The 25,914-nt window shown below is 42.4% G+C and overlaps 1 non-coding gene across 1 annotated transcript; it reads right to left on the minus strand.

The window, feature by feature from the left end:
- Positions 1-20,496: 20,496 nt before the first annotated feature.
- On the minus strand, positions 20,497-20,569 carry TRNAR-UCU (transfer RNA arginine (anticodon UCU)). The gene has a single exon. It is a non-coding gene; the product is annotated as a tRNA-Arg (tRNA).
- Between the last annotated feature and the right edge of the window lie 5,345 nt (positions 20,570-25,914).

Consider the following 25,914-nt stretch of genomic DNA (forward strand, 5'->3'; position numbering starts at 1 on the left):
AAATTTTGTTGTTATTTTTCCCTGATATGGTTACCATCCTTGAACGTTTCTCGTTTAAAACTTATACCACAAAGATGAACAACAAGCTGAACATGTTATTACACCAGACGAGTATAATAACATGCAATAAAGATTCCTGTGGGTTGGGATGGACTTAAGAAATATGTATGTAAATAATGTCTTGAATTTTCTCCTACGTCAACAGGAAGACTGAGGTCTTCCCACAGACAACCCACGCTCACGACCGCACACTGATGTGTAACTCAGCCAACAGTTTAGTCTCACTGTGCACATGATACCAGTTGAACTTACACACACACACACACACACACACACACACACACACATATATATATATATATATATATATATATATATATATATATATATATATATATATATATATATATATATATATATATATATATATATATATATATATATATATATATATATATATATATATATATGTGGCGAGGTGGCGTTGGGAACAAATAAAGGCAGACAGTATGAATTATGTACATGTGTATATATGTATATGTCTGTGTGTATATATATATGTGTACATTGAGATGTATAGGTATGTATATTGTGCTGTGTGGACATGTATGTATATGCATGTGTATGTGGGAGGGTTGGGCCATTCTTTTGTCTGTTTCCTTGCGCTACCTCGCTAACGCGGGAGACAGCGACGAAGCAAAATAAATGAATAAAATATAATATATATATATATATATATATATATATATATATATATATATATATATATATATATATATATATATATATATATATATATATATATATATATATATATATATATATGCTGATAACCACAACTTGGTTTACCATCGGCGTCTTAGTTACGTCATTTCCTTGCATATCAACTGACTATTCTACGTCCTCTATCTCATTCTTGTATCTCCCCTGATGATGTGACCATTACACGAAAGTGCACTTGGGAACATATTATGTTTCATTTTCCTCGTGGTTATCAGGAAATGCTACATCACGTGCACCACTGCGACCTCTTGTAATATATATACGGAAGCATTTATGGTAATGGATATACAGGAACGTGTTAGGTTCTCATGGTCATTAACTAACATGATGAAATACAATGGAAGAGTTTCGTCACTTCATAACATAGGCAGGTCTGACATGCACTCTTAAATCTTATATTACAGAATTACAGCCATAGAGGTGTGCATTTCCATCCTGTGAGCCAGCCAGCAAATACGAAGGAATCACGTGTATCAGCCAGTTGGAACGCACTAAATTCAAAACAACAAAAACAGATGGAGTAACGCGTGGCACTGTTTCAAACCAATGTTTATTTCAGAAAATTTGTCATTTTCCATGGAGAAAATAACCAGCTTTCGCTAGTCATTAAGGGTCGAAAATTTGGTCCTGTCTGTTGGTTTTAACCCATCAGAGTTTTTCATGTAAAGCTTTAGTCACTCGTGGAAACATTCCTGTACACCACAAATATTGTATGTTTTTCACAAACACTTCCAGTGTTTAAGTGGCCATACATGCAGTGAAATGTATGTGGCTTTAGAATCATCCTTGAAACCAGAAGTATGCATTGAAGACTATTCAGCTTGTGGCTGTATCTTGACTTTGACGGCCTTAATGACCCTGGCAGTTGACAGGAATAAAACAAAAAGAAACAACGCAACAACCAGTTGTATAGTTCTGTGAGGCCACCTTGCTGTGAGCAAGCCTTCTCTCGCGTCTGGACCGTAAAGCCACCTCAAGACTGGTTTTAAGACTGCCTAATTACTTGATTTACGACTCGCTTTTTGATTAGTCTTAAGACTAGCTGTAATGAACGTCCGTATCTAATCTTTGTTATCTATATACCTCTCACCCTCATACCTTGTTCGTCGGGCGAAAAATCTATTCGTATCCTGCAACACGAGCACCACTTCTTATCTTTACTCATTAAACTTGTTGCTTCACATTCTTTTTCAGTCCAAAAATCTCATCTCTTATCATCATCAGGATCTTTCAGTTCTCTCATTACTTTCCAGCAGATTTACCATATATTTGATCACCTTTGATGGCCACTCCATCAAGCATCATACCTTGTCTCTAGACACCTTCCTTAGTTACTGTAGCAACTGAAGTAACATTGTTCTAGGACTGTGTTATGGTAACCTTACTCTCTTCTCTTCCCCTGATCGAGGATCTCTGTTCCTCTCTGGCCTAATCATAATCTTCAACCCCCTCGACTCCTTCACTGTAGAATCCTTATCTAGTTTCTCGTTGAGGAGCCTTACATTCCTTCCCACATCTTCTCAACCTTCCTTCCTCTTTTCCTCTTGGACTCTCGTATCTTCTGCCTCCCTCTTCAAGACCTTCACTCTCCTCGTGTCTTCCTTTCCAGGAGCTCTGTCCCCGCTGTCATTCCCTTAAGGAACCTTGACCCCTTTGACTTCCCTTCCAGGGACCTTCTTCGGCAGCCTTACCCTGCAGGAGTCCCACCTCCCCAACATCCCTCATTCTCTCCAGCAAACCCGAGGGAAATCTTCGCTCTAACTCTCACAAGCGCCACCACTTCCAGTATTCCATACCCTCTACACCCTCGTCTGTCATCACAATTTTTTTGTGTGACATTCTAAAGCTGCATATGAAGTGTTGGATGTTAATACCAAAGAGAACTGGCAAGTATGGTACGGTACAGGGACGATATAAAAGGAATGCACAGAGATGGCAAACTCGTTCCTGAATTAACCAGAGAGAAAACTTTTAGGAACAAATGAAAGCCGCGCCACAATGAATTGCCAAGGAGCAGAACCTGGATGGTATACAACAAAAGAAGCGAGAGACTCCCTATATTGGAGTAAGTTGATAAACGATATTGTTCTGTTAATATTAGCGTGTCAGAAATTTATGCTACCTTCAGAGAATGAATTGTAAATACAGATATTCTTGCATATCTGTAGTGCAGCAGCAGAAGTCAGATACGTATCCTGAACTCTGAGCAAATATAAAATGAGGTTGTACCTTCCATCTTAAAAGAAATATTCAGAAATTAAATATAATTGCCTTGAGGTCTGTTGGGTGGAGTAATAAGGCTCTCTTTTCGGATGACTATAAGATGTGGAGTATTATTTAGAATACGAGACGATTACCTTTGATGAGTTCACCTACCTGCTGAGATCCTATGTAGTTCTGAAGGATTCAGTCGAGCAGATCTGATTTCCTGAACGTCTAAGTCATCACCAAGACAGATCAACAGTAAACTAAGCCGATCGTTGGTGACGAGGTACGCCAGGACACTGGCTGTTTCTTGACTTGTTTTCTTCAACTTCAAAATGACGTTTGCCACGATCCAGGCGTCTGAGATCTTGATAACCAGGTTAAAGTGAGCCCCTTGGTCTATATATAAGACCCTCACCAACATCACACTGTGGCCTCCAAAGACCCGTGGTCTCCACAGACCCACCTGGACACTTCAGACTTTTCCTAAAAAATCCACTTACATTCTCGGATCTGCTAATGTTGTTGGTTCCTACCTCCGCCAAACACACACACACACACACACACACACACACACACACACACACACACACACACACTTCACGTAGTACATAGGTGTATATGTGGAGTGTATCTCCTGGCTGGCCCACACAGTACACTCTCCTGGAGGCTGGTACACCGTGTCCTGGCAGGTCCAGAGAGCTGTGCCACCCCTGGGGATCTGCTATATGTTTCATTCTGCCCAGGTCAGGGGCGTGAGCATCTCTGCCGCACAGCTGTCTGCTGCACGATACTGTTGGTGTTATAGTAACGTCTACTGCACACTGCTGTTGCTGTTATGCGGTCGTCTGCTGCCTAAATTGGTAAACATTACGCATTTGATTGTCTGCTATACGCTGCTGCTGTTGTTATATGGCTTCTGCTGCTTGTCTTGATATACAGGCCCCATGTTCCTGTCTCCTACTCACTGTTGCTCTTGTTAGCAGCCAGGCTACTGCCACCACTTTATTGCTGTTGAATCTGATTTGCTTTCATGCAACAGCTCATTTTGATTTACATTTCTTTTACCTTTACGATCAACGATAGTTGTAGCTTCCAGTCTGTTCCCACCACTATCGTCATCCTCCGTTAATGTGCACTTTTACCTCTCCTCCTTGTGATAACTGGCATACGGCTCTGTCCCTTATGACAATAATCAACAAGAAGATGAAGCTGCCACATTTTCTCCCCAGACCTGCTTTTGTTCTCATTACAGTCTTTCACATCCATTGCCGTGCCCAGCTTCCAGTCCATCAACTTCAGTTGTTAAAAGATTCGTCCTCAGATCTATCATATCCGAATGTTCCAACACAGAACTCCGACGTCCAGGTCACTTGGTCTGTCGTCAGGCCGCAAAAGAAGGTAAAGTAGATGAACGATTGACCGTGTCAACTGATACTAACGCCATTCGGTTGTGGGCGAGGGCTGCGCCGGGCGTCGGTGTGAACACTGAATGGTAAACGAGACAGACGGGGGAGGAGCCCTGGGGTCTGGGTCAGAGTGAACATTGACTAGTAAACAAGACAGGCGGTCGGGTGGGTGTTGGGTGGGTGTGAAAAGTCGGGTGGGTAGGTGGTTGTTGCTTGGGTGAAGACTGACTGGTCAACAACACACAAGGCCGCCACTCGGGTCCTGGTGCTGTTGAGAACTTTAGACTCTGCTCAGCAGAGACTGGCTATGGACTTGGTGGTGATAGGTGCCGTGTGGAGTAGCAGGATATGGGAGAAGGAAGCAACTCTCTCTCTCTCTCTCTCTCTCTCTCTCTCTCTCTCTCTCTCTCTCTCTCTCTCTCTCTCTCTCTCTCTCTCTCTCTCTCTCTCAACTTAAGCAGGACATAAAGCTTAACCATTATAATTCCTCAAGTTGACCTCTCTAGATATAAATTCATATATATCAATATCATATTAAGTCTTTGTGTCACCTCAAGTTTGTGTTACCTTCCTACATGTTAGCTTAAGTCCTTTTGTCGCCTTAAGTTCATGTTACCTCAAGTCTATATATTACCCTATGTAAATTCATGTGACCCCAAGTCCTCATGTTACCCCAGCTCTATGTGACCCCATTACTGGTCACCTCTCTCTCTCATGTCAATCAACAGCTGCCTCCTGCTCCTCCTCAACAGAGTTACCAATACAGTATCTCCCGGGTACCTCCTATTCAGACCACCGCCGATTTTTCAAGTACCAAAAGTTGTTGTGAAGAAGCTATGGTAGACTGGAAAGGGTCATGAACGCTAATAACCAATCATCTCATTGGTATACTGGAAGGAAACAGAAAACACTTGGTCACTGTGTAACAGTCTGGTTCATGGTAAAGTGTTGTACTCTCTTGTCTGGCTCGTGTTGTCCATCATGACCCTCGAGATGACGTCAGATACAGGACGTCAAGACAGGAAGTAATTTCGAGTGATTCGATGATACATAAAAGTAACTGAATCATCTACTTCATATGTTTTGTGTTTCTTGTGTTTGATTATTGAGTTACTAACTTGACCTTTCCTTATATTCAAGCGTCATGTAGTAGTTCACCTCATACGTCACGTCCTCTTCTCTCACATCCTCACATACTCTGCCCCTCATACTCCTTAAATATGTCCATACCTCATGTACCTGTCATCCCTATCATTCCTCACCGTACCTAATGTCCCCTTCCTTCCTCACACTTTCTCTCCTCCCCATCACTCATCCTTTCCCTCCTAATCTCCAGTAGAATTAATTTCCTCCACGTTCTCATAACACGTAATCATCTACTTTTTTCCTCTCTTCCCTAAAATGTCTCCATTTTCCCATTGACAAAGTCATGTTTTCTTTCCCTAGAATAGTTTCCCCCTCCGTGATGCACAATAGCCCACATACTGCCTCCTCCCTCACCAAGAACGGATTTTAGATCCGTTTCTTCCAAAATTTCCGGTCAATGGAGAAACTTTCACAGTGAGAAAATTATGCAAATGAGAAAGGAACACGGAGAGACTCACCTGGTAGTTCCCCCTTTGCCCATTTTCTTTAAGAGAAAACGGTGGGAGAATTCGTTGATAACCTAATTACACCTTATTTGGATTTCGTTTTAAAAACGCCAGTGTGAGAAAACTCATTTACTCCATGGTAGCTTACTGAGTCGTAAAATAAACCTACTTTACAATATCTCATTACCTGATAAAATAGGTAATTCATGACCTTAAGTGATAAAAAGATATACTGTATATGCAAAAATAAAATAACAGTTTGTCATTCTCTGGGAAATAATTGTTTGGATTTTGAATTTCCTGTACAGTTCATGGGAAAGGCTATATGTAGATAAACAATGACTAAATTCAGTTAGAAATCACATGTATGTAATGGAAGTTCAGGGAAGAAAGTTGACTCAGTTAAGAGAGCGAGAGGCACACACGACGCTGCCAGCCTTGTGTACGAGGAAAATATATCAACAATCTTACTCTAGCTTGAACGTCCTCAGGTACACAGGAGGAGGGAACCATCTCCACTAAGTGAGGAAAGCGTCGCTCTGGATGTGAGGCGTCTTGTGGTAGATGTTAGAGAGCTTCACATATGGAGTGAACTACTGTGCTGCGTAATACAGTAGCTTCTGTACGAGAGCTTTCCTGTATTACTTTTCATTGTTTCTCATTCTATTGACAGAGACGTAGAGGTATTATCTCGTGTTCAGGTAGAGAGTTACTGATATTTGTGATTTTGTTTGATGAATGTAATGATATGATCACATAATACTTGATACTTCAGGCAAATAGCATTACTTACAGTGTTAATAACCATTTATGTTGAGACATGAAGAGATGGAAAGCTTTGAAATAAATGGTAGAAAAACGAATAAGTAGTTGAGAGATGCAACTGATCCATCTGTCTTTCAAACTTGAGTTTCACATTCAATAATGAAGTGTTTATTTACTTCTTTAATTACAACTTTCATATCACAAAACGTGACTGGTATCCACTACTTTCAAGTCGCCAGTAACAAACAAGTGGAAATTCAGGGAGATGGGGTAATTTTATGAGTAATTACATGAAGTAGATTTTAATCCAATAAAGTTAATGAGAGATAATTGTGGTGTAATTTGTTCATCTTGGGGGTGAGTCTCTCAGAGGGCGAAGGGTACCTCAACCTGCGGCAGCTGGTCGTGAGGGGTTTCTCAAGCTGTGGGTGAGGTGAAGGGTTCCTTAAGTTGCAGGTGAGTTGAAGGGCTCCTCTTCCCTTTCTCTGTTCATCTTCCAGACAGTCAGGAGAGCCCCTCCCTCCCTCCAGCTAGTGAAGACGCTTTCGGGTCCTCGTAGCTTGTGAACATGGCAGGGGCCCACCTCAGCTGGTGAGCCTGGTGGGGGCCCTGCCGCCCAACTGGTGACAAGCCATGATGTGTGCGCAGTTTACGGCTCTGTCATCCCTAGCAGAACGACCCTCGCATTTAGCGTTATGGTAATGAGAAAAGGGTAAGGAGATGGGGGAGAGCGGCGGTGAAGGGGAGAAGGGAGATAAGGGAAGTGGAGTATGGGAAAAGGGTATTGGAGAAGAGGAGAGGAAAGAGGACGGGGTAGAGGAGCGGTGAGGAGAGAGAGAGAGAGAGAGAGAGAGAGAGAGAGAGAGAGAGAGAGAGAGAGAGAGAGAGAGAGAGAGAGAGAGAGAGAGAGAGAGAGAGAGAGAGAGAGAGACCATGATAAATATACGATAGATAAATTACATTAAGAGCTCTTGGTCCATAACTAGGTTACTTACTGAAGGACCTGGGGATCATTCTTCATTTCCATCTCGTCAACCGTAATGTACCATCGGGAATAATCATATATATGTTCTCGTATTAGATCATTCTCTTACTTTAACTTTCATGAGAAAGTCCGCTGATTTTGTTTGTAAAGTATTTCCCTATATCTGGTCGGAACCATTTTCCTGTAAACTTTTTGTTTCTGGTTACTTAAGTTCTTTGCACTTCAAACGTTGTGTCTTCATCGATGATATTAAACTTTTATGGTATTCAAAAAATTTTCACTGAGTCACCAGGGAACCTTCACTTCTACGACGAGAATAGTTTCAGATCCTTTGATACCTCGTCATAAGCATGTTCCTTGGTCGCGATAGCTAATATTATGCCGTCTCTTGCTTTCTTTCAAATTTCTATCTTGGTTCCTTTGAATCTCTGGGGACCAGAGGTGCACCACAGCGCTCAAGATGTGGCCTTACTGACGGAATGTGAATTTTTGATGCTGTTCTGGTGTTGTATGATGATCTATCCCTTACGATGAAATCTATAGTCATTTTGTTTGATAAATGGATTCTAAACTGTACGAAATTTCCAGCACTCGCCACAAATTTCTCCCAAATCCTACCTTTCACAAACGTTTATGTACTCTTTTTCAAACATTATCTGAAGCACCACTTTGTCTTACAAGTTTCTCAAACTAGGCTAACAATATGTCATCAATTTTAGATACATTCTGATAATCTCGGATCTTGCTTTCTTGCCCTGTTTCTTATTTTCATTTCAAGCTGAAAGATAAAGTCAGCTAAATGACAGGCACTCAAAGCCAGCTCCAGGCACCAGGTAGTTAGTGTCAGCTGTGGATGGTAGGAAGTAAGAGCCAGCTTAACTACTATGTCTAGACTGTCTATTTTTGAGCTCGATCTATTCCCATCTTTCATTCATTCATTCATTCATTCATTCAAGAGAGAGAGAGAGAGAGAGAGAGAGAGAGAGAGAGAGAGAGAGAGAGAGAGAGAGAGAGAGAGAGAGAGAGAGAGATGATGATGATGATGATCATGATCATGGAAACTTTGTATCTGATATTCCATACCATATCTGATATGCGGTAGTCATCCTGGAGGAGGCCAGCCAAACATATCCCTGATAAATACAATAAGCGAAAATTAGAGTCCGAATTAGTCGATGCATTGGCACCCACCTCCGCTCTGGCATCGTGAGTAGGACGAAAAATCTATACCTATCTGTGTGTTGAATTATTGCACTGTAGGATCATGGCTCGACTGTCGAGAATAATTTAACACACTCATTTATCATCACAGTCGATTTTCTGTGGAAATTATAGATTTTTTATCTCAGGAAATTGGAAAATAAACGAGGAACCAATTGTTCCTGTGTTACGTGAGGTGTGAGCAGGGAGGAGGCTGGTGGTCGGGGAGAGGGAGGAGCATAAGGGGAGGGTAGGATCGGAGGGGAAGGTGGGAGGGGATGGAGGATTGGGGGAAGGTGATGGAGGACCGACCACTCCAGCATGTCCTCAACTGGTGCAGGTGAAGCAGACGTCGATGTGCCTCTGGGTCTGGAGTGAAGGACGACTATCTCACCGGACCCAGCAGAGAGAGAGAGAGAGAGAGAGAGAGAGAGAGAGAGAGAGAGAGAGAGAGAGAGAGAGAGAGAGAGAGAGAGAGAGAGAGAGCGCATCGCCTGACACGTCTCAGTGTAGAAGTAATTTTTCCATCGTAAAGATCTCAGTACAGTACAGTGGTGCCTCACACGTCTCTGTGGAGAGATATACCACCGTGCCACAATTTTTAGCAAACGGATAGACTGCGGTATCTTCTAATCCCTCCAGCAGAGCTTAGAGCCACTTGAATTATCAGCCAAGACACAGACGTGTGCAGGGTAGAATAATGCAATTGTAAAGATGAATTCTTAAAAGAAGAAAAGAAAAATGGTGACCCACTTCCACAACAATGTTTCAGTGTTTCACTAAATGAGCAAATGTTTCCTTGTGGTGAAGATGATGGAACAGTTGGCCAAATGTTCAACTCAACAACTAAGCATATGCCCATAGGAGGTTGAACATAATGATCTTCAGTATGAACAAATAACGCACACGCACTGCGGACGGTGCAACAAACAAACATACAAACAATATCAATCATTGATGCTGATTGATGCCGATGTCTCGGCTGCATGTTTGGTGTGTTGGGCTGTATGTTTGGTGTGTTGGGCTGTATGTTTGGTGTGTTGGGCTGTATGTTTGGTGTGTTGGGCTGTATGTTTCCTGTTGAACCTCACGAGTGTCTGGTACTGTTGGCCTATATCTTTCCTTCTGAAACTTACCCTTGAAATATTTGATAAAGAAGGTTGAAAATTGTTTACATTTACATATAAATATATATATATATACATAACTACATTAACATCCGAAAGGCTTAGCCTTGTTATTTCGAGGAGCCATCTTGTGATATCCTTCAGTATGCTAATGAAGAAGCGGTAGAAGATGGGATGTAAATATTCAACATTCAATTTCCTCCTAGAAATGTGGTAACCAAGGCTGAGGTCTGTGTGTGTGTGGTAAGTGCATTAGTTGTTTGTTAGTAATTACCATATCAGATCAAAGTACAAGAATCCTCCTGGCAGATGGTGTCCTCCTGGCAGATGGCGTTTTGTGTGGGACGATGATATCAAAAGGTAGGGCGGGGTGTGGCGGTGCGCTCCTTCACAAGTTTAGTATTTCAACCAAAAAATATTGACTAATTAGAAATCTTAACTTTTCTCTCACATCAAATATAAAGAGAATCGCCCTTCCCAACACAGTGTAATTCTTCCCGTTTAATGAGTTCGATAACAAAACTAAGAGTTGGGAAAGGAATTACTTGTTTCTTGACAATATTTTCATGCCGGAGCTGACCAGAGCATTTGGCCCGCTCCTGTACCCTATAACCAATGGTATTATGATTTAGTTTGATTGTATTATGATTTAGTGCAAGACTTAGATATTTTACTGTCACGACCATGAGACCAATCATTTACGTTTTGAAATAGCTGGTGAGTGATTGCTATTGTATTTTCATTCTGCAACCCTCCAAATACTCTCTCTCTCTCTCTCTCTCTCTCTCTCTCTCTCTCTCTCTCTCTCTCTCTCTCTCTCTCTCTCTCTCTCTCTCTCTCTCTCTCTCTCTCTCTCTCGTCTTTCTCTTTCCTTCCTGTTATACCAAGTCGACCAGTAGTAGCACAACAGACAGATATAACCGTAAGAACACCCTTACCGTAAACCATGACAAAGGGACAGTCTCTGTTTACTGAGTGTAAACCAACAGCTGAGTGTCTGGCTGTGATATAGAGGCTGCCTGCATCAGGTACTTCAAGATGCTATACAGTGTTTCCGTCGCACTACGACGAGGGAAGGTTTGAACGCTGGTGTGTGACTGAGAATTTATGATTGATTTGGATTTTAACGTTTCCGTTGATAAATCTCAATTTATAATCTTGGCGAAGCTTTATATGCTGTTAATGTCACTCATCACGATGGAGAAGAAGAATTCACTGGATGAGACAACTGCTCTTAAGAACATCGAATTTGTTTATGTACCGAGAGGATAGAAAGATGAAGAAAGCTGACACAGATAAAGAGCAGACGAACTGGTGAAGTGAGCCAGCTTGGAATATTGTGTGTTTATTCTGGTAGGGAGAGTTTAGAGCGGTGGTCGGGAGTTTCCTAGATAAAGTGACCGATGAGCGTGTAATGTTAAAATGTTTAAGAACAATAGCTTACGAGGATATCAGGTCATACAACGCTCAAGTTTCATCGTCAGTTACATTCTGGAGGATAGGCAGCTTCAAGATACGATCATCCAGACCATAAAGTAAGAGGAGGACGGAACACTTGCCTTCCGGACACAGAGAAAATATGAACGTTGGAACTGTGAAGATTCTGGAACATGGAGCACTTTCCTTCCAGCCACTAGGAAGTTATGGCTGCTGGACTGTTGAGACGATGGGACATGAAAGACGTTTTTGTACGAGAGCTCTCAGTGGTAAGAGAAGAATGACCCGTCTTCACATTAGAGAAGGAAAAAATGATACAATGAGAGAAAAAAGTTGTGACAACAATAGATGGCGATACTCTGATCGCACAAGGAACAGAACCGTTGCAGGAGGAAATACACAAGTTTTTTTCTAAGATTAAGAATAGTGTGTGGAGGAAAGTGGCACGGATGAAGGGGCGGCTGTAGCGAATCCCAGTGTAAGCCTCTGGTGTCGCTGACTCTACTGTTGATCATCTTGTCGTTGCTACGGTTGTTACTGTTACCGTTATCGCTGCTACTGTTGTTTTAACTGCGCTGTAGAAGCTGCCGGCACAGTGGTTGCTCCCTCCACTCTCCCTCCCTCCCTCTCCCTCCCTCCCTCCGGCCACTGTGACCCAGGGTTCCTACGTGCCAGGGACTTGCTCCAGAGGCCGCCATTTGACCGCTGGGAATCCAGGTATTGTAAAGCGTTGTTGTTCTTATTGTTCTCTTGTTGTGTGATCCAGGCCGCTGGAGGAGGTCTCCTGGGAGTGGCCGACCTACCGTTCCTCCCGCCATCCTTGGTAGGTTCCAGGCCGCTGGAGGAGATCTTCCTGGAGAGGCAGACCCACCGTTCCTCCTGTCATCCTAAGAAGGTTCCAGGCCAGAGGCACCGGTGCTCAGGATGCGTTCCGCCTTACTTTCACTGTTGCTTCCGCCATTCTGAGTCCCAAAATTTGTAATCATTCAACTATTTCCTGTTGGGAATTGCTGTCATTTTTCTACATTTTTTTCTCCGAAGATGGTAGGGATTTATTGTAGGATTTGGAATAATATTTACTGCTCCTCTGAGGCCTATTCTTCCAGGAACCTCTGTGGTTCGGGCTCCAAGAAAACGAAAATAAACACCAAACTCAATTTGACATGAATGGCTCCCCCGTTGCAGTGGATCTTATCCTTACTGAACTTGAAAGTGGAAGTTCAGGTTCTTGATTTCCTCCTTCACCTTCACTTGCCTCAGATTGCTCTTGTCCTTGGTGAGGTACAGACACCTTCAGTGCAGAAGGAGATCATGGTAAGTGGGAAATCATGTTCCTCCGACTGAAACTTAGCGAGTTAACCACAGACATGACACCACCGTCTGGCCTGGGATCTGTCATCGTTTGTCGTCCTAATGGTTTTGTTTCTTGCTCCAGATGCACTGGAGAGTCTCTTAACGAGACAGGAATTACTGGCAGAAGAAACATGTTGATCACAGAGACACCGGAGTGAGGCTGGGGGTGAGGGGCACCTGAGGCATGTGGACACAGAGGCATCATCTCCACCTCTCGTCTCTGTATCTTAGCGGGACGTGACCCACTTTGACCTTGTAAACTAAAACTATATGAAACTCATTACAGATGATATCTTTACATAAGGTCAAGGTCATGGTCAATGTTATGAGATGTGTCTCTTTACTCGCCCGGACAAATTATCACTCATAACGTCAAAAACTCACAGTAAATATGATTAATCCATGACTTCCAGTGGAAATTGAAATGTATTTTTCTTTGAAAAATATCAAACTCTTTGACACCTTACAACTTTATATGGTTTTTATCACATTTTGTGGACGTATGATAACACAAATAGCTTTTGATTTGAGTAAAATACATTTGAAAAAAAGATCCTTACACAAAAGCACTTAATGGATCCGAACCCGTGACCCCATGTTCTGAAGTTACATACACTGAAGTCTTCATCTCACGTTATCTTGTTTCATGATATTCAGATGAAAGTCTCCTCTTCCATTTTCTTGAATGCGAGGCTGATCCACACAAGATAACAGCTATGATATCATATTCCTCTTCATTAAGATGACCAAATTACCAGAGTCAGTTTCTAGTTACTTACTGAACCTCCTCAGAGTAGTTCCGAAAATTGTTCAACAAAAGCTTTCTAAGAATTAACATATTAAGAGGCTGAATAATTAATTAGCTTTTAAAAGTTTTGTGGCATATCGCATACAGGTTCTCTCTCTCTCTCTCTCTCTCTCTCTCTCTCTCTCTCTCTCTCTCTCTCTCTCTCTCTCTCTCTCTCTCTCTCTCTCTCTCTCTCTCTCTCTCTCTCTCTCTCTCTCTCTCTCTCTCTCTCTCTCTCTCCTCACTATACCTAATACACTAATCAGCATCAGGTACCCACACTACATCCACAGCCCTACACCTAAATGCACTCCCCGGTACCAGTTACCCAAACTATACCCAATACACAATGCCCAAAACATTCTCCGCTACAAGTTATACCCAGTACACTTAGTATTCAACACCTAATACACTCTTGGTGCCAGTAACCTACACTACACCCAGTGCACAATACCCTTTGCACTCATCAGTACCAGTTTCCCACACTGCACCCAGAAAAAACCAATTATCCACACTTAAAACCAATTATCCACACTACATCCAGTACGCACCCAAAGAAAAATGGCTTCAAAAACATAAAATGCCCCATATACAGAAAATGGCCTCAAACCCAGAAAAGAATGGCTCATATAGTAGAAAGTTCACACTGATGCTGGACCTCGTAAACAGTTATTCAAAGAAAAATTCCTCTACCATAAGAGAACCATAGATTACCGAGTTGAAAGCTAAATCAAGTAAATCAGTATTAATATTAGCTACTGAATAACATCATCATCTGTAAAATGATATTAACTTTAGCTCCTCAGTGACCAGGGAAGAATAAACGTCGAGACTGGAAGACACTGAGTGCCTGGTGTTTGCTCGTGGCTAAAGTCAATGTTCTGGTGAAGGTTCAGTTCTGATTTTTCTCTGGAAAGTAACGAAAATTTCAGAGGGAATGTTTACCATCCTGGATATCAAAATCAACCGATGAAAAGAATCAATTTGAGTTATGAAGTTATACACTGATATTATTGTATTATATCTAGAATCACAGATCGATTTGATTCATGTATCATCAGTATTTAGAATCAATCATTATCACAAGGTTTAAAGATCTTTATGTAACTGTAATAAAAACGTTTACGGAAATAAGAACTACTCTGTCAGCACTCGCTGTGTGTGGCTCTTGCTAATGTCATTGTTCAGTAGCACTTTGTTGTGACGAAGAACATACCGTTCTTATCTATGTGTGCCACATCGTGATACGCCTCTTGTTTACATCTATAAGTTTATCTCCATGTAGTTCCTGTAAACAGTTGTGTTAACATTTGGACTATATTTTTCTTTACATGAGATGCAGTAACTTGGTATTCAGTTGCTCTACAGACCATCTTGCGACTTCTATACTTAATTGTTCTTGCATATGTTAGTAAAGTATAGTGCTCAATTATATCTATAATGATATATTTGTCTTGAACAACACGAACATTATTCCCACTCATGAGACCACAGATGCACATGCCTCACCCTCATACATTCGTTTCTCTTTAAGTTAATAATCTATTCATTGATCAGCGTCCATCAAGGTTTCAGATTGTCAATTGTTTGCTTTAAACTAACGTTGTTAAAAGTTCAGATGGTGTCTTGCACTGTGACACCGAAGAGATCAAAAGACGTTACTAGTAGTCCTACAGTTATGCTCGTAAGATTCTAACTCAACGAGATCATGAAAGAGGAGCTTTATGATCCTACAGTCGTGACATGAGAAGCTTTGCATCAATGGCAAAAATGCCTGGCAGGGATGATATGTAACATATCAGAAATGCCACAGATAGTTCACCCATCAGAGAAAACTATAGTTAAAGATTCCTCTATATCAAGGACTCTTACACACTAAAGAGCTCAGCATCTCAACAAGTCTCTACAAAGTTCTATTTTGTTGAAAGCTCTGTATTCAAGAAGTTCAAGACTTGGAGTAAATAATTCTGACTGGAATGATTCTTCGTTTAATCTAAATGTTTAAAACTCCCACAGAAAGTCTAACTACTAAAGACTGCCAGGCTTAAAAAGTCCCACAACAAAATGTTTTACACCTAAAGATTCGCACACAGATGGAGTTCATCTACTTGAAAAACATAAAACTAATTACTTGCAGCTGAGAATCTTCTGAGAATTCCGAGATGAGTTACCAAAATCAATCATTCAATCTTACAATCCCGAAGTTACAGTACCAAAGAAGAATTCTTCCATCAGAGAATCCTAAAGTTAGAATACCAAACACATTTGTCTATTCTGAGAATCCTGCAAGAACGCCAAGGGGGTAACGTATTCCCTCACAAAGACAATCTTAACCACAGCCCCAACCACCCATAAACACGGGCATTAAACGTTTACGTCAGGAGGCGAACGTTTCCTTAAGATGAACGTTTTTGCATGGTCAACAAGGATCCAGGAATGCTGAGTTGTGCGACGGATATTAAGGCATAAGAGACAGCTGGGCGACCATGGGTGCCATCTGTCGTCCTCCCCGGCGGCCTACACGACCCAGCTGGTGTCGTATGTAGGGGAGGGGAGAGGAAGGGAGAGTATAGGGGAAATGAGTTTGTACAAGACGAGGAAAGGGTCGAATTTTGTAAGAAGTCTTCACTCTACGATTGTCCCTTTATGATAGAAAGGAAATGATTATGAATGTAGTGACAAAAAGGAAAATGTAATATCGTTTGGGAAGAGGAGGTTAGAGTAAGGGAGTATAACGAAGGAAACGAAGGGGACGTAAGTACTGGAAGGGTAGTGCTGCAGAGAGAAGGGTGATCGCGAACCTTCCTAGATGGAGAAATGTGAGGGAGAACTGGCTGACTGGCTGCTCCATCACCTTCTGTTAGATAATGAATAGAAGGAGCACCTTCTGGGGCATCTCAGGGGGTCTGTATGGGTAACGTTTATGAGTAAGTTTTATGGGTAAATATTATGGGTAAGGGGAACCAGTAACTTTCCCTAATGGACTGTTTTTATGAGTAAATTAAGTAGTTTGATAAGTTTTAAGTGGGTAAAGTTTTCTTGTAGATTTAATGGGTAAAGTTTTTGAGTAAGCTGATAGAAAAGTTTTAAGGACAGATTTAATTGGTGAATCTTGTGGCTGGATCTTTGAAAACTATACATATAAAGGCAGATGTGGTCCATTGTAGCGTTTTGTTTTCTTATATTGTAACATTAATGGTCTTCAGACTACAGACTTCCACATCTCTATATTCCTCGGCTTAATTCGTCTGTTAGTGAAGCAACACCTGGACAATCTGGTGTACCAGAATTTTGGAAACTCAGAGAAGGTTATGACGTCAAATAGACTACACCATGATTGTCACACTCGTCTCGTAGGAAACATATATAATCTGCCTCGCATCATGCGCTCGTGAGGACCATCGGATGATAACTATGATTATTTGGAGGATTTAGTGACAAAAGATAACTTGAATGATCATAATAAAGCAAAGGAAATATATCACAGATGATTTTTAGGTCAGATGATATAAGAAAATATATAAACAAAGTGAGAGATAAATGAAGGCTAAAAACATCTTTCGATCCTTTATGATTCTTTACCTTAACCCTAACCCGTCTCTCACCCCAAACTATGCCGGTAACCCATACATCAACCAACCTCAGGGGAGGAGAAACGATTAGGTTGGCTGCCATCAGGTCGGTGTGTGGTGCAGAAAGTAATATCACCTAAATTCACTGCTAGAGAGGCTGAACACTACCCCGTAGTAGTTCAACATCTCTATAGAAACACCTCTTCCATAGATGTCTTTGACATCCTAACCAGCAAAAATCAACCGTACGAAAGACGATGATGAAATACATCTTAAATGACAAGAGTCATGTACATGAGTGAAGCAGATAACAGTCTATAAAGTTAAAGACGAGTTGTGTGGGTATTAATTGACCAGTTGTTTGTCTGGCGTCTATTACGACAGAGTTCACCTCCATTAGTTACATACACATGCGCCTGGCCCACATGCTTGATTTGAGCTTAATGTACTTGTGATTCGATCCCGCCAACACTTGACATGGACTCAGCTGCGGCTGTGAGGCACTCCTGTCCCGTGTGAGGCACTTCTGCCTCTGTTGAGGTACTCCTGTCCCGTGTGAGGCACTTCTACCTCTGTTGAGGCACTCCTGTTGCAGGTGAGTAAATGGGACGAGGACGAGGTCAGTCCGTAGAGTGTATGTACTGTAAGGACGACAGTGAGTGGGAGATTATAGCTCCTCTCTCTCTCTCTCTCTCTCTCTCTCTCTCTCTCTCTCTCTCTCTCTCTCTCTCTCTCTCTCTCTCTCTCTCTATCTCTCATTACCCTCCATGTAACACATGGGTTGACGTATAAACTTGTTGATAAGTAAGTGTCTTTCACTTTCTTTTTTGAAATGAAAATAATATGTACATAATAATTTATTGAGACATTGCATGACGAGATAACAGGGTTTGGTGTTTGCTGGAAATCATCTTTGGGTATATTTCTTGTCTTCCATTTAGATCATGTTTGAATCTAATATTTTGTCAGTGATCAGCTTGTGGTCTCGTCAGATGAAAGTCAGATCAAGCTGTCGGACCCGATTCAATCCACGCCAATCCTGCGACAAAGTCCTCCTCATCATGTCCGTTTGGCCATGGCTTCCCACTGGAGCCTCACAAAATATTCAAAGTCCGACGGCAAATCCGGCCATCAGGTTCTCTTTACTGGCGCTGTTGCTTATAAATCCCGTTCCTCCAGCTTCCCTCGGCTGGTCCGTCTTGCTCTTTGGCGACGCCTCACACGAGCCGTCACAGCGCCGTCTGTTTGGACCCACGGGTCGATGCCCAGCAGTGAGGTCATCCCGTCCCACAAGTGAGGCGTCTCGCCCGCCTGAGCTGGTAGTTGAACCTTATCCTCTCTTGCGCCCCAGAGGCTGCAGGTGTACAGGTGCCTCAACACCTGTGGTCGCTGATGATACCGCTGGATATAGTCTGGGAAGGAACTGTGGGATTGTTGACAATGACCCAAGCTTGGCTGGATTGGAAAACTTTTTTTCGACATTGGAAAACAACACTTTCACGTCACCCTCGACCCTCAGACTATGGCGATCAAAGGTAACACTGTGCCTCTCACCTGTTATGGCGGCATATCTATAAAAAGATGGATTTAGAAGAAAGATATGTTAACAAACAAAATGTATATTGTACAGTAGTATGCAAATTTTAGATGAGAGGAACGTTCCTGAAATAAATGAAAGCAAACGTTTGTAGTGTATCAGTATTTGCGACTTCAGATTAAAGAGACGATTTAAGTTGTTTTATCCCTGAAATGTAAATCAATGTAAATCATATTCATCTATCACTGACACTCCCGCAAAAACTTCTCCATTTTCCTCCAACCCTGCAAAGATACACATGTGACAAAGGAAAGTTGTCTTTGATCCTCCTGGCTTAGAACGAGCTTAAGGGGAAATCTTGGATGAGATTATGGAGGAGCTCGGGGGATTACAGGAGGAAGCTCAGAGGAATCGCATACAGAAGTGTGGATTACAGGTTACAGAGGTACATAGCTGCACAGTGCCCAGCAATGTTGGTGGTCAACCGAGACAGTGCAAAATAGTGGTCTGGGAGGGACTAGATTCTGGGTTGGAGGGATGAACTGTATAAATAACATATACAGGAACTCTGGGAGCAAGGCTAGGTACCGTCCTGGGGAGGAACTCCGGGAGAGTCAAGGTAAGATCCTCGGAGCAGCTTATGCATACTCTAAGCTAACAGAAGTTCAAGGAAGCTGACAGTCACATGTGGAAGCTACGAGTGATGTTAGGAATCTACCAGAGGTTTAAGAAAGCAAACAGTTGTCAGGGGAAGCAAACAGTAGTGTAGGAAAAAAGAAGTTTAGTTACAGGTTTAGGAGGAGTTCGTGAGACGCGTGAAATATGCCTCGATGATAAACAATGTAAAAACAAAAATCTCTGAAAGTAACCCTGGTGTGAATGTAGTGTCTCGACAGAAGCCCAGAGGGAGGGAGAGAGAGAGAGAGAGAGAGAGAGAGAGAGAGAGAGAGAGAGAGAGAGAGAGAGAGAGAGAGAGAGAGAGAGAGAGAGAGAGAGAGAGAGAGAGAGAGAGAGAGAGAGAGAGAGAGCGATCCAAGACGCTCTGAGGGATGTGTTGGCTTGCGTGCGAGTGAGAGGCCAGCTACCCGTGCCCCGTATACCCAGATCGGGAGGCAATACTTGGTGTTGAGGGCCGTGAGGACAGCCAGGCAGGTCCCGCCCTAATATTGTGAGGTAAGGGCTGAGGAGCAGATCACCACACTAATATGCTGTGAGGAGTGCTGAGTGAGAGTAGCGAGGAGAGTGGAGAGTGCAATATCTTGTGTTGACTCTCACTTCAACACTTCCCCCACCAATGGATTCTCACTCGCCCCTGTAATAACCTATTCGTAATTACCTCTCTGAGCTGTACGGTAAGGGAGACGTACACTCGTAGAGTCCCATCTGTGTGTGTGTGTGCGTATGTGTGTGTGTGTGTGTGTGTGTGTATGTGCGTGTGTGACTGGGTTGCAGTGTATACCTTCATATCAAGTTCTCTTGATCATCCTGGCATACTTTATTAACTAAATTCGAGTATCCGTCCATACATTCAGTCATGCTCCTACATGCCAGCAGGTGTTGCATGATGTCAACTGAGGATCATTACTATATCCCCAACCCCCTTCCTCCATCCCTCACACCCCCAACATACCACACGTACAGAGGGTTAGTCACGAACACGAAGATGTACCTTCCTGTGGCCACACTGTTCGTGCTTGTTTACGGAAGGACCGACCTTCAGGGATTTACAGTTACTAAAACTGGACATCCCCGCCGGGGGTCGAACCCGGGACCTATGGATTAGAAGTCCATCGCGCTTTCCACTGCGCCACGGGGACCGCTTATTGTGAGTAAAAACCAGCGGTTTGTTTACCTTCCTTGTGGCTCAAGTGTATAGCTGTTGTCAGTCCATTATGACCCTGACGACACTATCTCATCCTGGGCCTTGTTGGCATATCTTGCTATTACTAGCCCTCCCTCCTCTCTCTCTCTCTCTCTCTCTCTCTCTCTCTCTCTCTCTCTCTCTCTCTCTCTCTCTCTCTCTCTCGTCTATCGATCACTCCTCTCTCTCTCTCTCTCTCTCTCTCTCTCTCTCTCTCTCTCTCTCTCTCTCTCTCTCTCTCTCTCTCTCTCTCTCTCTCTCTCTCTCTCTCTTTTCCATCCATTTATCCGTCTGTTCTGTTTCCTCCAGTCATCCTTCCTTTCCCTTACTTTACTCTTCTGATTCCTTCACACCTTATCTTTCACCCTAGTCAATCAAGTTATCTCTCTGTTCTCTCTGCTTATTCTTCATTCTTTTCCCAGTCTTACTTCCCCCACTTCCCATTCGTTCATAGAAGATGCTGAGAATGTTATAAGATACAAGAATATCCCGTAAATGTGTAGAAACAATAGGGTGATGAAAAGAGAAGCTTTGGTTCAGAATGGAGAAACAGGCAACATGATGATGATGATGACGTAAGAATACATGAATACATGATGCCTGCTCTACTCCATCTCCATAATACCTGGTGACGCAGTCCCTCGGCCACGCTCGATGGATCATATCACCCACAACATTTATTCTCCTCAAGCCTCCCATGGCCAGGTTACGTTTGCTGTAGTTTGCTTAGGTTAATGCAAGTTGACGAGGAGTTGAACCATATCAAGGTAGGATAGCAGAGTGTTACCTTACATTTGGTTTAACTTAAGGTGGATTAGGATCTAGATATGTTTGATTCGGTTGAACTAGAAGATTATGAATTCTGATATACTGATATGAATCTGTGTGGACAAACATTTATATATGTATACAGGTATATACACTCTGATGATAATTACAAATGAATTAAAAGCAAAAGAAGATGACATAAAAGGAAGAAATACGCAAAGAATTGGTTCAAACATATCAAAGTTAAATGTCATTTGCTCACGACATCTGGTAGCAATATGTAGAGAGAGAGAGAGAGAGAGAGAGAGAGAGAGAGAGAGAGAGAGAGAGAGAGAGAGAGAGAGAGAGAGAGAGAGAGAGAGAGAGAGAGATTGTATTTGTCCACTATTCGCTATGTATCTATGTGTCATCATTATCATTATCATTATTATTGTTATTATTATTATTATTATTATTATTATCATTAACATTATTATTACTATTATTATCATCATTTTTATTATTATTATTATTATTATTATTATTATTATTATTATTATTATTATTATTTTTTTTTTTTTTTTTGCTTTGTCGCTGTCTCCCGCGTTTGCGAGGTAGCGCAAGGAAACAGACGAAAGAAATGGCCCAACCCCCCCCCATACACATGTATATGCATACGTCCACACACGCAAATATACATACCTACACAGCTTTCCATGGTTTACCCCAGACGCTTCACATGCCTTCATTCAATCCACTGACAGCACGTCAACCCCGGTATACCACATCGCTCCAAATCACTCTATTCCTTGCCCTCCTTTCACCCTCCTGCATGTTCAGGCCCCGATCACACAAAATCTTTTTCACTCCATCTTTCCACCTCCAATTTGGTCTCCCTCTTCTCCTCGTTCCCTCCACCTCCGACACATATATCCTCTTGGTCAATCTTTCCTCACTCATTCTCTCCATGTGCCCAATCCATTTCAAAACACCCTCCTCTGCTCTCTCAACCTCGCTCTTTTTATTTCCACACATCTCTCTTACCCTTACGTTACTTACTCGATCAAACCACCTCACACCACACATTGCCCTCAAACATCTCATTTCCAGCACATCCATCCTCCTGCGCACCACTCTATCCATAGCCCACGCCTCGCAACCATACAACATTGTTGGAACCACTATTCCTTTAAATATACCCATTTTTGCTTTCCGAGAAAATGTTCTCGACTTCCACACATTCTTCAAGGCTCCCAGAATTTTCGCCCCCTCCCCCACCCTATGATCCACTTCCGCTTCCATGGTTCCATCCGCTGCCAGATCCACTCCCAGATATCTAAAACACTTCACTTCCTCCAGTTTTTCTCCATTCAAACTCACCTCCCAATTGACTTGACCCTCAACCCTACTGTACCTAATAACCTTGCTCTTATTCACATTTACTCTTAACTTTCTTCTTTCACACACTTTACCAAACTCAGTCACCAGCTTCTGCAGTTTCTCACATGAATCAGCCACCAGCGCTGTATCATCAGCGAACAACAACTGACTCACTTCCCAAGCTCTCTCATCCCCAACAGACTTCATACTTGCCCCTCTTTCCAAAACTCTTGCATTCACCTCCCTAACAACCCCATCCATAAACAAATTAAACAACCATGGAGACATCACACACCCCTGCCGCAAACCTACATTCACTGAGAACCAATCACTTTCCTCTCTTCCTACACGTACACATGCCTTACATCCTCGATAAAAACTTTTCACTGCTTCTAACAACTTGCCTCCCACACCATATATTCTTAATACCTTCCACAGAGCATCTCTATCAACTCTATCATATGCCTTCTCCAGATCCAGATCATTGTTATTATTATTATCATTATTATTATTATTATTATTATTATTATTATTATTATTATTATTATTATTATTATCATTATTATTATTATCACAATTGATATTGTTATTATTATCACTATCATTATCATTATCATCATTATCGTTATCATTAAAAACTGGCAAAATCTTATATCAACAAGTACAGTAGCCAGGTGACTGTGGGCTCTAGCCCATGTTGATCAACGACGGATGATGGTAGTGAGCAGGACGTGTGTGACAGTGGTCACCCAGGGAGGAGCTGGTTGCATGTGTTGTGCCACTAGAGTGCATGTGGGGGCGGGAGGGAACTGCTCTACTGAGGGACTTGATGGTCAAGATAGAGGGAGATTATGTCCACTGTGGCTGTACTGGTGGGATCATATTGGCTGAGGTGTGCTTGTGTCTGGCTACCATGGTGGTATGACCTATTATGCAACATTACAGTATTGACACAAGCAGAGGAAATGGACTGGGCTGTCACCGAGGTGTCATGGTGAACGAAACTATATGTACAGCTCATAATAACAATACTTTGGAAGGTATAGCTGTATATATCATTGACACACACACACACACACACACACACACACACACACACACACACACACACACACACACACACACACACACACACACATCACACATACATTAAGACAAACTAAGGAGACAAATTCTTTTGGCAAATGTTAGAATAACTTCCAAGTATATGTTTCACGAGTTTGGTCACCACACACAAAGAATAACAAAGAGCTAACAGACAAGGTCAAAGGAGGGCAACAAAGATGGTATCAGCGTTAAGAGAAATGAAATATAAGGAGAGGCCACAGGTTTGAAATCTATCCATTTTGGGAGAGAGAGAAGAGTGAGGAGTGACCTGATGAAAACTTTGTTTCAAACCACCTACTCCCTCTACTTACTCCCTCCACCTAATCCCTCCCATGTGCTCCTCCGTCACACCTGATAATCAATCATGCTGTCACCTCACTTGGTCCACATTACCCTCTCCTCACGTTATCCCTCTCCTACACTCTCCCCGTCATTCTCCCACACTCTCCCCGTCATTCTCCCACACTCTCCCCGTCTTAGAGGAGGAAGGAGACAGCGTGTGGCATAACTTGACTCCCTCATAATGACCTTGCTGGATGAAGACGACCAGATTCTTTTCAGATGCAAACTTATAAACTTTAGAATAAATTTTCTTCGTGCCAACGAAATTCTTGCCCCAACTTGTGAGCATTTACGTCCGGTGTTCACATGAATCTTTGTGTTATGAAAATGTTGGAGGATCAGGTATATGTCTTCTGGCGCCCGCTTGCTACAGTACCTTGCATTGATTACATTTTCTCTGGCTACATCATCTATTTAGTCTCCTGTACACAACGCCTTTGACTTAGTCACGTATTCTGGCTAAGTCATCTTCTGTTGGTTCAAATACCTACCTTCACTGGATCCTTCCTGATGTCATATTGTTATTGTTGTGTCAGAACCTAAATGTTCAGGAAATAAAATTTCAACAACAAAATCCTCAAGGTCTTTCAGTCCTTCACAACTGTGTGTCCTCTTAATCCATCCTTGTGATCAGCTACATTCGAACTTCGCCTGCTCACTCTATGATTTCTACAGATATCTCTGATCCCATAATATATCCAAGTTCGGTTGATATCCGCTTCAACCTAAATATCCGGTAGCTAAATCCGGATGACGGTCTTACCTGGCGACGAACTGTTCAATTACCCGGAACTAATATATGCAAACTGGTGCCAATTAGCGAGGCAGACCGCCAGTGCTCACCTCACACCAAATTTCTGACTCCACCATGGCGAAATATGGCGTCCGTGAGGGGAGGTGTGGAGATTGAAGACCTGCCTGTGGCTCCCGGATGTCTTGCATCACACGCTGAGACATGGTTCAGTTTAGATTATTGTGATCTATCGACATACGAACCTACTTGTACGGCACGGGCAAGGTCTGCGTTACTACAGTGTATACACACACACACACACACACACACACACACACACACACACACACACACACACACACACACACACACACTCCCGTTTACTTATCTATTTGTGATTAAGTCTTTCTGTTTTCTGTTGTACGAGGAAGGAATTCTACACTCGTTGGGCCTCTTCTCTCAAACTTTCTTCGGTGTCTTACAGTTTTCTATATTTTTCCACGATGTCGACATTGATAGTTTCACCACTCAGTATAATCCGTACCTCGGCTGTGCCACACACTCTTAAGGTCTACCTAGGTTCCTTTAATGTGTCTGGAGGTTCACCTTCATTACGAGCCTCTGATGTGGTAGGATTATAGTCCAGATATAGATAACTCTTCTTTATGATCAATTATTGTGATTATTGTGTCTGTGTGTTACATTTCTTTTTAGAGAGAGAGAGAGAGAGAGAGAGAGAGAGAGAGAGAGAGAGAGAGAGAGAGAGAGAGAGAGAGAGAGAGAGAGATAGGAGTTGGGTGGAAGCGGCATTCCCTAATTGGCAGTAGTTTGCATGGATTAGTCACGCGTAATTGATCAACTCGTCACCGGGCGGGCCCGCCGAGCACACAAGACTCGCTGCACGATGGTTCCCAGGGCGGGAAAATCCGTCAGATCCTCCACTGCTACAAGAACGAAAACGGCGTGATAGTATGTAGTCGATGTTGATAGAA

This window comes from Panulirus ornatus, chromosome 56 (genome assembly GCF_036320965.1).
Source record: "Panulirus ornatus isolate Po-2019 chromosome 56, ASM3632096v1, whole genome shotgun sequence".
NCBI lineage: Eukaryota > Metazoa > Arthropoda > Malacostraca > Decapoda > Palinuridae > Panulirus > Panulirus ornatus.